At 40.8% G+C, this 13,686-nt stretch overlaps 1 protein-coding gene and 1 long non-coding RNA gene across 2 annotated transcripts in view; one reads left to right on the top strand and one right to left on the bottom strand.

Annotated features, from left to right (window-relative positions):
- Positions 1-13,686, top strand: part of LOC306858939 (uncharacterized protein) — a 429,579-nt gene that overhangs the window by 201,710 nt on the left and 214,183 nt on the right. The gene's annotated exons all lie outside the window — the stretch shown is intronic.
- The window catches only part of LOC306858963, a 1,377,007-nt gene that overhangs the window by 1,295,917 nt on the left and 67,404 nt on the right, over positions 1-13,686 (bottom strand). The window lies entirely within an intron of this gene.

The raw sequence follows: 13,686 nt of genomic DNA, 5'->3' as shown, positions 1-13,686 counted from the left end.
TAGCAACTGCAATAGTATAATAAGGATATGAAAAGCAGAAAGGATGAGAGGATGATAAGATCTGCTTTTTTGACAGTCAAATGACTGATAAAGTGGTTTTAAACTTTTTTTATTTTCTGTAGGTTGAAGAGTTATTTAAAGCAAATAATAGTGAAGCTGGGGCATTGTTTAATAAGAAATGTAACATACAAATGCAGCTCATAGTGAGGAACACAATTTGTGTTTGATTTGGAGAAATCACACTGTGAAATTATGTTTGAAAAGTTATAGCAAAGTGACAACAAAGTGAAGTCACAACCACACTGACACGCTTTTGCACATGGACACGAATTTTAAATAATCAGTTAACGAACCCCGATAACATAACAGGTAAACAAATATCCATTTATTTATTTGCTCTCATCTGAACATGAGGAACATAAGAAAATGGTGGTGTGCCATCCTACTTCACAATTTCTCTTTGAAGTAATTATTTTCATAAAATAACTGTGCTTTCACACACACACACATATATATATATATATATATATATATATATACGTAGATGCTCCTGATATAAACATGCTCACAAATGTTTTTTTTTTATTGTTTTTATTTATTTGTATTTTATTGAATCAGATACCTGCACCACAGATGATGAATCCTGCTGACTTTCAGTCTCTTCCAACTGTTTTCCTCTGAGAGCGCTGCACCAACATCAGAAGTTCAACAGTTTCTTCTTGAATCCATGGAAAGTAGCAGAAACACTTAAATAACACGTAAATATCAGGTATGATTTATTTGTTTCACTTGTTGAACAGAATCTGTTGCAGGAACGAGTCAAAGTCTGTTCACATCTCTGTGGTTAGATCAGTGTGCACAATAATGTGTCTTTGACCTTCATTATGTATGTTTTGATTATACTGTGTTGTAAATAAAATACAAATCATTTAAAAAACCCATTTTTTCAATCTCCTCACATTCTCTCTTACCTGCCTCAGTCACAGTCACTCTGTTACGGGGCTGACGAGACGTGAGACGTACGGATCCATTTGCAAAGCTTTATTATAGGACTTGGTCAAGACAGGCAGGGTCAAACAACAGCAGACAGGTATGTAGAGGGCAAGACAGAAGCGTGGTCAAGGAAACAGGCGTAGTCAACGATCGGCGTACAATATCCAAACAGGGCAAGGCAGAAAGAATAATCCAGGAACACGGGCAAGAATCAGAACACAGGAAAACCACGAGGAAAACTAGGAACCGAGAACGCTTTGTAGTGCAGACAGGCTAACAATACTCGGCAGTGAGCAATAGCAAGTCCCAGACTTAAATAGTGAGTGAGTGATTGTGAAATGATAATCAGGTGTGGGCGAGATAATGGTGAACAGCTGTGCGTGTCGTCAGTGCAATGAATTGTGGGAAATGGAGTCCAGTGTGTTGTGAGTGAAAAAGTCAATGTGGTGAACGGGTGACCTCTAGTGGTGGTTGACCGGGAGAGCATGGACCAGATTCGTGACATAGCCCCCCCCCCCCAAAGAGCGGCTTCCAGACGCTCCCAAACAATCCAGGAGGGTGGTGGAGCAGAGGCGGAACAGGGGGAGGGACAGAGGGCCAGGCCCGCGAGGAAGTGGGAAGACCGGGGACTGAGGCAGAACCGGCAGAGCAGGAAACCAGGGCGGAGCCAGAGGCCAGGGCGGAGCAGACGGGACCGGAGCCCACCAGGGCGGAGCAGACGGGACCGGAGCCCACCAGGGCGGAGCAGGCGAAACCGGAGCCCACCAGGGCGGAGCAGGCGAGACCAGAGCCCACCAGGGCGGAGCAGGCGAGACCAGAGCCCACCAGGGCGGAGCAGGCGAGACCAGAGCCCACCAGGGCGGAGCAGTGGACCACCAGACCCGAGCAGAGGACCACCACAGGGAGGCAGACAGGGCAGGAACCCATGACAGAGACTGGGATCTGGGGAGAACAAGGACAGAAAACACAGAGAGAGCAGAGACAGACAACACAGAGAGAGCCTTCATGGTCTCAGGAGCCGTGGCAGGGCAGGACGGGACCAGAGCGCACCTGGGTGGAGCAGGAGATCCCCAGAGCCAGACAGCTGACCACCACCGCGGAGCAGACAGAGCCAGAGCCCACCAGTGTGGAGTAGACCGGGCAGAGGATCTCCACGGTAGAGCAGACTGCTCAGGAAGCCATGGCAGGATCAGGGATCTGGGGGAAACAGAGACAGACACCACAGAGAGAGTCCCCATGGTCCCAGGGGCCGTGACAGGGCAGGTCGAGAGTTCGTAGACGGTCTCAATGGCCGTGGCAGGACAGGACGTGGATTCACAGACGGCCTCCATAGCCGTGACTGGGCAGGACATGGATTCACAGGCGGCCTCCTTAGCCGTGACGGGACAGGGCGTGAGCTCACAGACGGCCTCTTTAGCCGTGACGGGACAGGGCGAGAGCTCACAGACGGCCTCTTCAGCCGTGACAGGACAGGGCGTGTGCTCAAAGACGGCCTCCTTGGCCGTGACAGGACAGGGCGTGAGTTCAGGAACGGTCTCCATGTCCGTGACAGGGCAGACAGTGAGTTCAGGAACGGCCTCCGTGGCCGTGACAGGGTAGACAGTGAGTTCGGGAATGGCCTCCGTGACCGTGACAGGGCAGACAGTGAGTTCAGGAACGGTCTCCGTGACGGGGCAGACAGTGAGTTCAGGAACGGTCTCCGTGGCCATGACGGGGCAGACAGTGAGTTCAGGAACAGCCTCCGTGGCCGTGACAGGGTAGATCGTGAGTTCAGGAACGGCCTCCATGGCCGTGACAGGGCAGACCATGAGGTCAGGAATGGCCTCCGTGGCCGTGACATGAGAACTGCATTCTCGGGATTCGGGAGTAGGTGCCACCACTTCGGGAGGTTCTGCAGCGGAAACCGCCACCTCTGGAGGCACGGGAGCAGACTCGTGAACAGGAGAGACCTCAGGAACAGACTCGTGGACAGGAGAGGCCTCAGGAGCACAGTGTGCAGCCCACACACTCAAAATGGCGACCGCCATAACGGGAAGCACTGAGGTCAGGGGAACAGTCTCTGTAACAGCCAGGGTTGAGGCCCTGGGAATGCCAGCGACGACGTGAGCAGGCTCTGGCTTGACAGCGACGACGTGACGATCAACTGTGGCTTGGCTTGACTCGTGACGATCAACTGTGGCTAGGCTTGACTCGTGACGATCAACTGGAGCTTGACTTGATTTTTGCGCAGTTCTCATGGACCAATTGGGTGCGGTGTCTCCCTCCGCGACACCCACAGTAAAAGGAGAACCCACCAACCTCAAGGCATAGTCCATGAACTCAGCGAGTGATGAACGCGGACCCTCTCTAAAGAGGCTACCTCTGAGAGGTTTATTAAGGCCATCACCAAACAGATGGAATCTAAGATGTGTCTGCAATAATAAGCACAAAGCTGTACTCGTTCGGCATGGTTAGGGAAATCATTACAGACCAAGGGAAGGAGTTTGTCTGTAAGGTGAAGTTTTGTAAATGTCTAATAATGTTTTTCCGCCTACTCTCGTCTCAACATGTCCACCTTATTTTTCCTGAAAGAGCTGGCGCGGCAATTAGTAAATTAAATGTGTCTGGAATCTGGTCTCATCTGCTTCCAGCAATATTTAGCTGGGCAAAACAGCTCGTTTTGCTGCTTGATATTGCAAACTGGTGTGTCTTACCGTATTATTGTAATGTATTTTAATTATGAACACACTGGTTTGTAGTGCAAACAGTTTTACCGTTTACTGCACTGTTATTCTTCTCCTTATTTCCCTACCGTGCTTAATAAAGCGAAAGTCTCATGAGCCCTTTCACACAGAGATTCCAGAAAATACACGAGTAATGTGTTCCGGCATTTGTTCCCGGATCGATAGATTTGCTGCATTCACACTGCCAAAGATTTCCCGGAATCTGTGCGTGCGTTCACACACAACCTGTAAAGGTCCCGGAATGACACGTGACGTCATCATGTGACATATAATGTACAAGTCGAAAACGAGAAGCTGTCTAGCACGGACGCAAGAAGCTTCAGCACGGATGCTTAGGAGCTCCGTGGTCTCTGCTGCAGTCCAGTTTGCGCACATTTTTGTTTATTTTAGTTTTTTTAGGCGAACACCGCTCTCCGAGTTAAAACACAGACTAGTCCCTCCGGCACAGCAGGGCTGTATTATTGAAAACACCCGCTCAAAGAGTCGCACGATAACTACGTCATCGCTACGACACAACCGTTATGGCATTGGCTCTGGCTTTTGTTCACACAGCGCTCGTTCCGGGACTGAACCCGGCAATGTTACTAGGCCCCCAACCCTGGATCAATCCCGGGATGTGTTTGCATTCACACAGAAGCCACTCCGGCAATTTATCAGATTATCAAGCGCACACTCAGGAAGTACGTGAATGACAACCACAATGACTGGAACCTCCACCTTCTTGCTGTGGTGTATGGAATCAATACTGCAAAGCAGGTTTTGTCTTATTATATTTAGGCTATGATATCTATGGTTAGTTGTCAATGGTAAAACTGAATTGGTGAATTTATTTACTATTTAATGTCATGGGTGGAGTTTTTCAAACTTATAGATAAATACAAACTTAATAGTTAATGGGAGGCTTGTTTATGTGATCAGTACTCCACTAGACACAGTCCCTACTTCCTCCTCTTCCATCGACATCCACGTCTGCCAGAGGTCATAAATGCCTGTCCCATGGGAGATGACTTTGAAGTTGCTGACCCAGAAGATGACATCGACTCCAGAGTCAGTAAGAGGAAACTTCTCAATGAAACGGTATGTATTTGAATAATAAAGGTAAATGAAGTAGCGAATTACTATCAGAATTAGACCTAGGCATAGGCTGATCAATGTATTTTTTGCTGCGATTCTGCTTTATCTCTCTTTAGTTATAAAAGCAATTGAATCTTCATGTGAAGCCACTCTTGCTCACTCTGTTACACTGTAGTGATTAAACCTTGTTCCTTATTGTTCTATCTTACTCCATTGATCAAGAGAATTCTGGATTTTTCAGTTTGAGTTTTAATTTTGGGTACTGTTCTTTTTTGTAGGTTCTTCACAACATAGAGATAGCACAGAGAATGCAACAGAAGTCATTCCAAAATCGCAAGCGCAAGTTTGTGCGAGTATGTTCAGTTCAGGCCAGTGATGATGTTCTACTCTCACGGGACCCCAAGAAACGACGGACGGGAGACACATTTGCAAGTCAGCACCAAGGACCATATACTGTGTCCAGCATCTCTTCCAAAGGGGTGGCCACCATCGTCAAAGGGTCAGCTTGTCAGAGGGTCAATGTGTCAAGACTGAGGACATACTACAGATTGAAAAGTAAGAGTGTTTGATAAACGCTGTATAAAACGGTTTGAAATTAAATGCTAGATTGAGAAATATTGGATATTTGTTTGTTATTCCTGTTGTTACCAATGGACTATATGTATATCATTTTTTCATATCATCATGATTGAAAAGTGAATCTTTCAAGTGAATTTCTCTGCACAGCTAAAGAGTTGAGAAATAAAGGCTTTAAAATATTATGTGTTTAAAACATGTATTCATGACTATGAAGGTAAGTTATTGAGTATCAAGAATACCATTATAATGTTGTTTATGAGATAACATCACAAGCTAGCCAACATTAACCTAAACAGTTATGATAGTGTGTACTTGTTAGCATTTAAATGTACAATTACGTGTCTAGGTACTCTTCTGGGATTACCAGTATCAGCATATAAAATTATATGTTGTTCAGTGTTATTAAATAGCATGAAGCTGTAAGATAATGCTGCTGTTAATATTTACGGTGATTGCAGTTATTTTGTTTCTCAGTTTCTGGCAAGAATGAGACAGGAGGGTCTCAAGAGTATCTACATATATACCACAACGTCAAATATTGCGTAACTCGATATTCCGTAGCTTTTCAGTGAACTACGGCTCTGTGTATTAAATGCCGCTCCATTTGAAAGCAGGTGATGGAGATTTACTGCTAATTACGGAACCGGCTTTACTCAAGAGATGCGCATGATCATTGCGTGCATGATCGCAATGACGTTTCACCGTAAGTTTTCGAGCTGGCTTATCTATGTACAGAAGTTCTAAAGAATACTCCATGGTTATGGTCCATTGTCACGTATTTGTATATCATCAGATGGACCAACTGAGAGGATGTTTCTCCAGGACCACTGCTACTCAACATTCAAATGGCAGGTAGAGCATCCATATGCTTGTTCAGGTGCAAGGTGGGAGAAGGACTTGGACCCTATTCAAGATAAACTGTTAAGTATTGTTTATTTAGTGACACTTTGCATATTTAAATGATAACCATTACTTAATCTGTTAAATGTTCTTTACTTTTAGTTAAAGTATGCGTTGGACAAAAATTGTCCATCAGGAGAACTGATCATAAAGCAAGGCCAAATTTGCCTGACACGAGAAGACTTTTGGAGCCTGGAATCTAATGTGTGTATGCTTAGTGTCTTTATTTACTGCACAAAAAACAAATTCTTATATAATGCGTAATGTTACACATGGCAGCTTTCATAGGGATGTAATCATTCTGCAATTCGGAAATGCCTGCCTCAAGATTGTGGAAGAAGCTGCACGAAGACATGTACTTTATACTACTATCTTCTTTTAGAAGTATTCATTTGGATGTATGCATGTTTAATAACTTATGTTCTTTCCTTAAGGGAAAAAATGTTCACATTGTGGACCTCTATGCTGTTCCCACTTGGAAAGACAAAAATTTGGACCCAATGCATAGTTTGCCTGTAAGTTTTTTTTTTTTTTTTTGCTATCATGTACTTATCAGCTGAGAAAGAGTTCTATTGGGAATAGGCACAAAAGTATATGTTATTTCTTGTGCATTCATATTATTTTGTCACAATATTATTCGAGAAACGTGACGTCCAAGAACAGGTAGGGTTAGTGAGTTCGATTTTTGTGGATATTAACAAAATATCCATTGAATGAGGTTTTGTTTGTAGCTAAGAGGGAGATACTTTTTCTTGATTCTCTTCGCCCTGATGGTTTTGGAGATGAGACCTACAGAACCATATTTAGGTTGAGACTAAAGATAATTAATTTACAGGCCTTGTTCCAGGCGTGTTATTTGGTTACAGTTTCCAAAAGGAGCCTTGTTCTCAGGCTCAAGTTCATATTTGAGTCTCATTCTTAGGCTTCAAGTTCATCAAAGAGCCTCGTTCTCAGGCTACAGAACCGATCATATAATTACACATTATGTATTTTGTGTTTTCTTTGGAATACCAGACACATCGCAACCTTCATTGAACCAGGATCCTGGACTGAAAAAACAGGAAAAGACCTTGAGGTATGTAATGATGGAATTGTGTAAAGCTAATTTAAACTTAATTTTCTCTTTTATAACATAAATATGTAATAAATATATAATATATATTTAAAACTATAAATATGCTACAAACTCATTGCTCTCAACCACCACACCCAATTCAAGTGTGACAAAAGTCAAAAAGTTGCATACCATAATGATCAATGCTTGGTTTTAAAAATAAACTAAAATCATTTTCAGGTCGGAATGATCCTAAAAGGATTAGGATATGTATGTATACATGTTTAAACAAGCCAGCAGTTGTTTTTAAAACTAACTGGCTGCACATTTCTTTTTCAAGTGTTTTCCTCAACGGTATACAGGGAATTCCTGTGGCATCTACATGCTGATGGTAAGAATGTTTCATTTGTGAAAGCTGTTAAATAATAAAAATCAAAGTCTTACAGTGTTATTTGTATTTCACAGTATGTTCTCAGCACCTGTACATCATGGCCAGTAACATTCACAGAGGTAAGCTAGATTTTCACAAAAAAATACCAAACTACTTTTATGTGTTTGTTTGCCTGCTTTTATTTTTGTGTGCTTTGCACTCTTTTAGGAGGAGGTGCCATTGATTCACCAGTGGTGGTGCATTCAGTTAATGGAGAGGTTTTGCCTTGAAGGGTATGACAGACTCCACAGATAAAATTTCAGTATCTCTGCTGTGTTAAGTCACTGTTGGCAAAGTGACACTAGAAAGGTGTTATACAAATAGAGTGCATATACATTTGCATATTTGACAAAGGCACAGACAGAGATTTGCACACTGGAGAGAAGAAGCATCCCAACTCCTTCAGGGAACGCTTGAGCCTGTCTTTAGGGTGTCAAAATCCACCACCACCAAACAGTCACCCAACAGAAGAGTTGTGGTTGAAGAGGACACACTGATAAGGTAAATTAATCTAGTAGTCATATATCAAGGAGTCGCATGCAAGCTGGATAAATAGGTTTAATTTGTTTGTGCCATTATATGTTTGTATATTCAGGTGCAACAGCCTACCATTGTGAGAGACCTTCATACAGCTTGGAACTGGGCACACAATCACAGAGACTTGTTCCGTGGAGAGGTGACAGAGCCTGCTTTTCTGCAGATGAACAGTGAAGATAAAAAAAATGCACTCAGGAAGGCCCTGAGGAGTGAATTCCCTGAAGCAAAGGATGACTTTTTGTTTATATTTCAGTCTCAAGATGACATGGAAACATTTTTGTCATACTGTGTTGATAAACAAGGCCTGAAGGTCAATGCCATGTTCCTCAATTAGCAATTGTCGTGAAGGAAGGAAGGGAGGGAGGGTGGGAATTAATGAATGAATGAATTCATTAATGAATAAATTATTTGAAAAATATATTTTTGTGTTTCTTAGATGCAGACATTTGTTAAAGTATGCTGAAATAAGTAAAACATCTTTAGAAAATTAAAAATTATATGTAAAACACATACACATCTGTATTACACATATAAAGTCTAGCAAATGTAAACTTTTTTTATAATTTAATTTTACTGAATTTATTTAATTTGTGCTAATTTAATCGATTACTCAATTTAATCAATATAATTTAATTGCTTTATTTTATCAAAAAAGTGTATTTATATCAAGAGAATCACTAGTAAATGACTATTTCCGGAACGGATCAGGTAGTGTGCGTCAACAACACATGAAAACATTACATAATTATTAGTGTTATAACAACTGTTCTAACCGTGCTATTCGAATTATGTCTCTAGACACGCTCACGAACAATTTAGCGTCCCTAATCTTACACAGGAACTACCAGTCACCATCTATCAATTTTATGGGGTTTTTACACATGTTGCTATCCCCTTAAACCTTATAGAATTTCATAAGCTGATTACGCACGGTTTTTTCACATAAGGAAACATGTTTTACGGCCTAACATCACACATAGCTGTAATATTTTGTCATGGTCTCTGTTATTTTCAGATACAGAGCGGAAGAGTCATTTTGAGTAGGATTCGTAGTTATTGAAAACACTAATAAGATATTTAAACAATGAACGTTTAATTATTTAATTTCTATATCGTATGATTTCATAACTCTATTCCGATGTGTTAGACTTACACTATTAAATATATTGTTTCATGTATTTAAATGAATATCGTTGCTTTTTTATTATGTCCTAGGGGAAAAGATAATATTTTGTGAACATGGTCATTTTTAAAACAAAATTACTCATATATTTATCATAATGCATAAAAGACAATTTGTGAAGACATGTGATGGGTTTATCATAGAGCACGACCGACCCCTGCTGCTCACACTCAAAATAAATATCTCTCAATTAAATGTTATTTTAAATCTATTTATTCAGTTCCAAATATTAAAACAATGTATCAACATATCACAACAAGTTATATATCTTTTTTGTTTCGTATTAAAATTAGTATCTGCAAAATTAGTGGTTTAAATATTTCAAAAAGCTACACAAATAATGTAACGAACATTTTGTTTAATCAATTTACCAGACAGACTCTCCAGGGATCAATAAAATTCACAGTACCGGCTTTAAATACTCATAAACATTTTCAGGAGAGGGCCGTTTCACAAGACTCTCCTATCTTTTGGAACTCTTCAGATTTTGACGAATCTTGCAGCTTTTTCTGGGGAAAAATGGCAAATAACGGTATGTCCTATTTATTTAATAGAAAACCGATGTTATTGTTTTGAATGTTACAGTTAATACTCTTTAAAAGCATAGTATATTTTCATCTGAGCTCTACTGATTTAAACTATTTTAACAGTTTTCAGCTTATAGGGTTTTTAAACATGGAGCGAGCTGCATTTAGCCAAACTGATTCATGTAAGTCTTTTATTATATTTTGATATGTTTATACACACACACAAATCATTTTAAATATTTAAATGAAAATGATTTCTGGTTTATTTTAGTGGCTGCACAGCTGATGAGCGAACAAGCTTCACAAAACGGTACTATATTCATCTATTGAAACTTAACTTTGATGATCTTGTTAAAGATCGTGCTACTATGTGGTGGCTAAAAGCCTGTTGATGATGAGGATCTGTTTAACCGCGAGTCTGATGATCTTTTGATAGAAAACAATGTAATTTCATCATTATTGTGAACCATGAGAAATGTTAGATCGTTCTTATGTATATAACTTCAAGATGTCTATAATGATAATTAAGCTAATAATGTTCTTTTAAATACTCTTGATAATAATATGTATTATATGTATAATCTCAATAGCCAGTCATATTTTTATTTAACACACGTTTCATTTGATATTGCATATATTTAATTATGTATTATTTATTTTCTTGTAAATGGATACCATGTTTCAGCCTTGTCATTGTAAATTGGAGCTATCTATCTATCTAGCTATCTATCTATCTATCTATCTATTCATTATTTGGTTTGTATCTCATAATAATCTGTTTAGTAATTCTCACTTTACTATTCTTAATAATTCAATAATTTATGTTTATTCTATACAGATAGAAGTACAGAACCTATGAATGAATTAGTGCCTGGTGAGAATCTCAAGTGATATTTGATAAAAGAAAAATGTGTTTACGTCATAACTACAAAATCTTTAAAGCTTTGTCAAAGTTTTTAATTTGATGGTTTATGCTATACAGGCAGATGCCCCGGACTGGATTTAGAAGATAGGTTCTCAGGGGGTAGCTGCTGTCTCCTAGAAAAATGCTCTGCCCAAAAACTCCTCTTTCTGCGTCTTGACCCATCTCTGAATTGGCCCACACAAAGCTGTCGGGTGTGCTACCAGGCCACTTTGCCACCACCTCTGTAAACATCCCCCTATGGTCCACTACCACCTGGACATTGATGGCTGCGAAGCCCTTGCGACAAATGAAGGCCTGGTCGAGCGCTGATGGGTTGGCGATGGGGATAAGTGTCCCATCCACAAGGCCAATTACTCGCGGGACACGTGCAATGGCATGGAAGCCAGGATGTTTGTCACTGAGTGAACGCACCACCACACCGAGGTCTTACTCAGCCCATAGCCATCCCCAACCACCTCCAGAAAACTCCCCACAGCATAAAAACGGAGAGCTGCCAGCAGCTGAATTTCAGGGCTTAAGGGGTAGCTCAGTCAAGTTTGTCTCGACAAAGTTGGACCAACAAGATGTAAAAGCTGCTCAATTTGCTCCTGTGGCAGGCAAAATTTTTGTAGAATGGTATCTTCTGACATGGTAGCCAGGGGGCTAAAGTGCTCTCTTATGAAATAGTGCACATACACTAACTGGCTCCGTAGACAGCGCTGTCTTTGATTTAGGACAACTATTCGCTGTCTCGCTTCCACAGTTTGACCAAACTCCCCATCGCATTCATTCTTTAAATAGACTCCTAATTATGTGCTTCCTAATTGTTTGCCAGCCGATGTGCCTTTGTATATTATAATGGAAAAACTAACAATCATCAGTATAATGACATTTTTATTTTTAGCATAAAAACACTTTAATTAATTGAACACTGGGTGTATTACAACTTTAGATTTGTAATATTTATGTGGTTCTGCACTTTGTCTTGCCACAGAATTACAGTTGTATTGACTGAAATGTGAAGAAGCTTTTTGCACAGTGGTGGCCACTAGTGGAGTGAACTGTGAACAGCGCTAAGGTATAGCTAAGAGTGGTCCAGACCAACCTTATGAAAGAATGACTTACAGAAGGTATACTTAACTAAGAACGTTTCGGGAAACACGTACTAACTATAAGGTACAGCTTAAGGTACAACTTAAGAACGACGTAGCGTTAAGAAGGTTTCGGGAAACGAAGCCCAGCTGACTTTCAAAGACCACATTGCAAAGACTGCTCGATCTTGCTGGTTTGCATTGCACAACATCAGAAAGATCAGGCCCTTCCTTACACATGCTGCGTAATTTCAGAAGCTGATTACGCACGGTTTATGCTGCGTAATTTCTTGTCCAGGCCCTTGTCATTTCTAGGCTGGACTACTGCAATGCTCTTCTGGCTGGACTTTCATCAAGCACAATCAAAGCTTTACAAATGATTCAGAATACAGCGGCATGACTGGTCCTCAATGAGCCAAAAAAGGCACATGTCAAACCTCTCTTTAACTCCTTGCACTGGCTACCGGTTGCAGCTCGCATCAAGTTCAAGGCATTGATGCTTGCATATAGAACAGCCACAGGTTCAGCACCCACCTACTTCCACTCACTTTTGAGAATCTACATCCCCTCCAGAAGTCTGAGATCTATGAGTGAGCGACACCTCGTGGTACCATCACAGAGAGGCACAAAATCACTTTCCAGAACATTTTCGTTTTGTTCCTGGCTGGTGGAATGAGCTTCCCACCCCTATCCAGAATGCTGAATCTCTGACAATTTTTAAGCGACACCTGAAAACTCATCTCTTTCGTCACCATTTGACTTCATCTTAAAAAAAAACTTGCTCTCTCTTTCCTTCATCTATCCCTGTCTAGCTTGTACACATCCGAACAACGCCTGAAACTTTGTATTGCAAGCACTTCCTGTATCTATTTGCCTCTTTATGATGAATTGCTTATGGTATTCCTCAATTGTAAGTTGCTTTGGGTAAAAGTGTCTGCTAAATGAATAATTAAATTAAATGTAAATTGTAGCAACACCTCTCCCTCCCCCATGTTTATAACAGTAATTTTGGGGGGCAGACTCATTTAAAATGATCTAATCATCTGGTTTTAACCAGGTTTCTGTTGAACAGAGCACATCTAAGTTATGATCTGTGATCATATCATTTATAAAAAGTGCTTTTGTAGAAAGAGATCTAATATTCATTAAACCAAGCTTTCTCATTTGTTGATCTGTATTATCTCTGTACTGTATTTGTTGCACATCAATTAAATTGTTACCCTTAAATTGTTATTTTTTTTTGCATCTACTAGTTTGTGGAACAGACACAGTCTCTATAGTGTGATATCTAGGTGAGAGAGTCTCTATGTGCTGGGAATTAACTGACTTCTCTGACGTAAGGCCGCTAGCAGACGGACGGTTTAGCCAGTCTGTCTGCTTTGTGACCTGGGCCCCGGTTAGTCAAGTATTTCTAGAGGACAATATGGAACATTTGTTAGTTTTCTTTGGAGGTGTTGATCTGATTATAATGTTCAGAAGAAAAAAAGTGTCTGACAGGGTGAGGCATCTGGCATACAACACCAGCAGCTAAGAATGTGTTTCCTTTTTAACGTGCAAAGAGGTGAGGTGAGTTTATTGTGTAAAGATGATGGGTTACATTCCATTTAAGTAATTTAATCTATACGTTGGAAAGGTCGCTGGTTATATAAAGTTTTGATCTTTCAGACTGTTGACAACTTTGATAACTTGTT

The sequence above is a fragment of the Barbus barbus genome, assembly GCF_936440315.1.
Source record: "Barbus barbus genome assembly, chromosome: 39".
NCBI lineage: Eukaryota > Metazoa > Chordata > Actinopteri > Cypriniformes > Cyprinidae > Barbus > Barbus barbus.
Note: the sequence above shows the minus strand (reverse complement) of the source record. Positions and strands in the feature narration are given on the sequence as shown.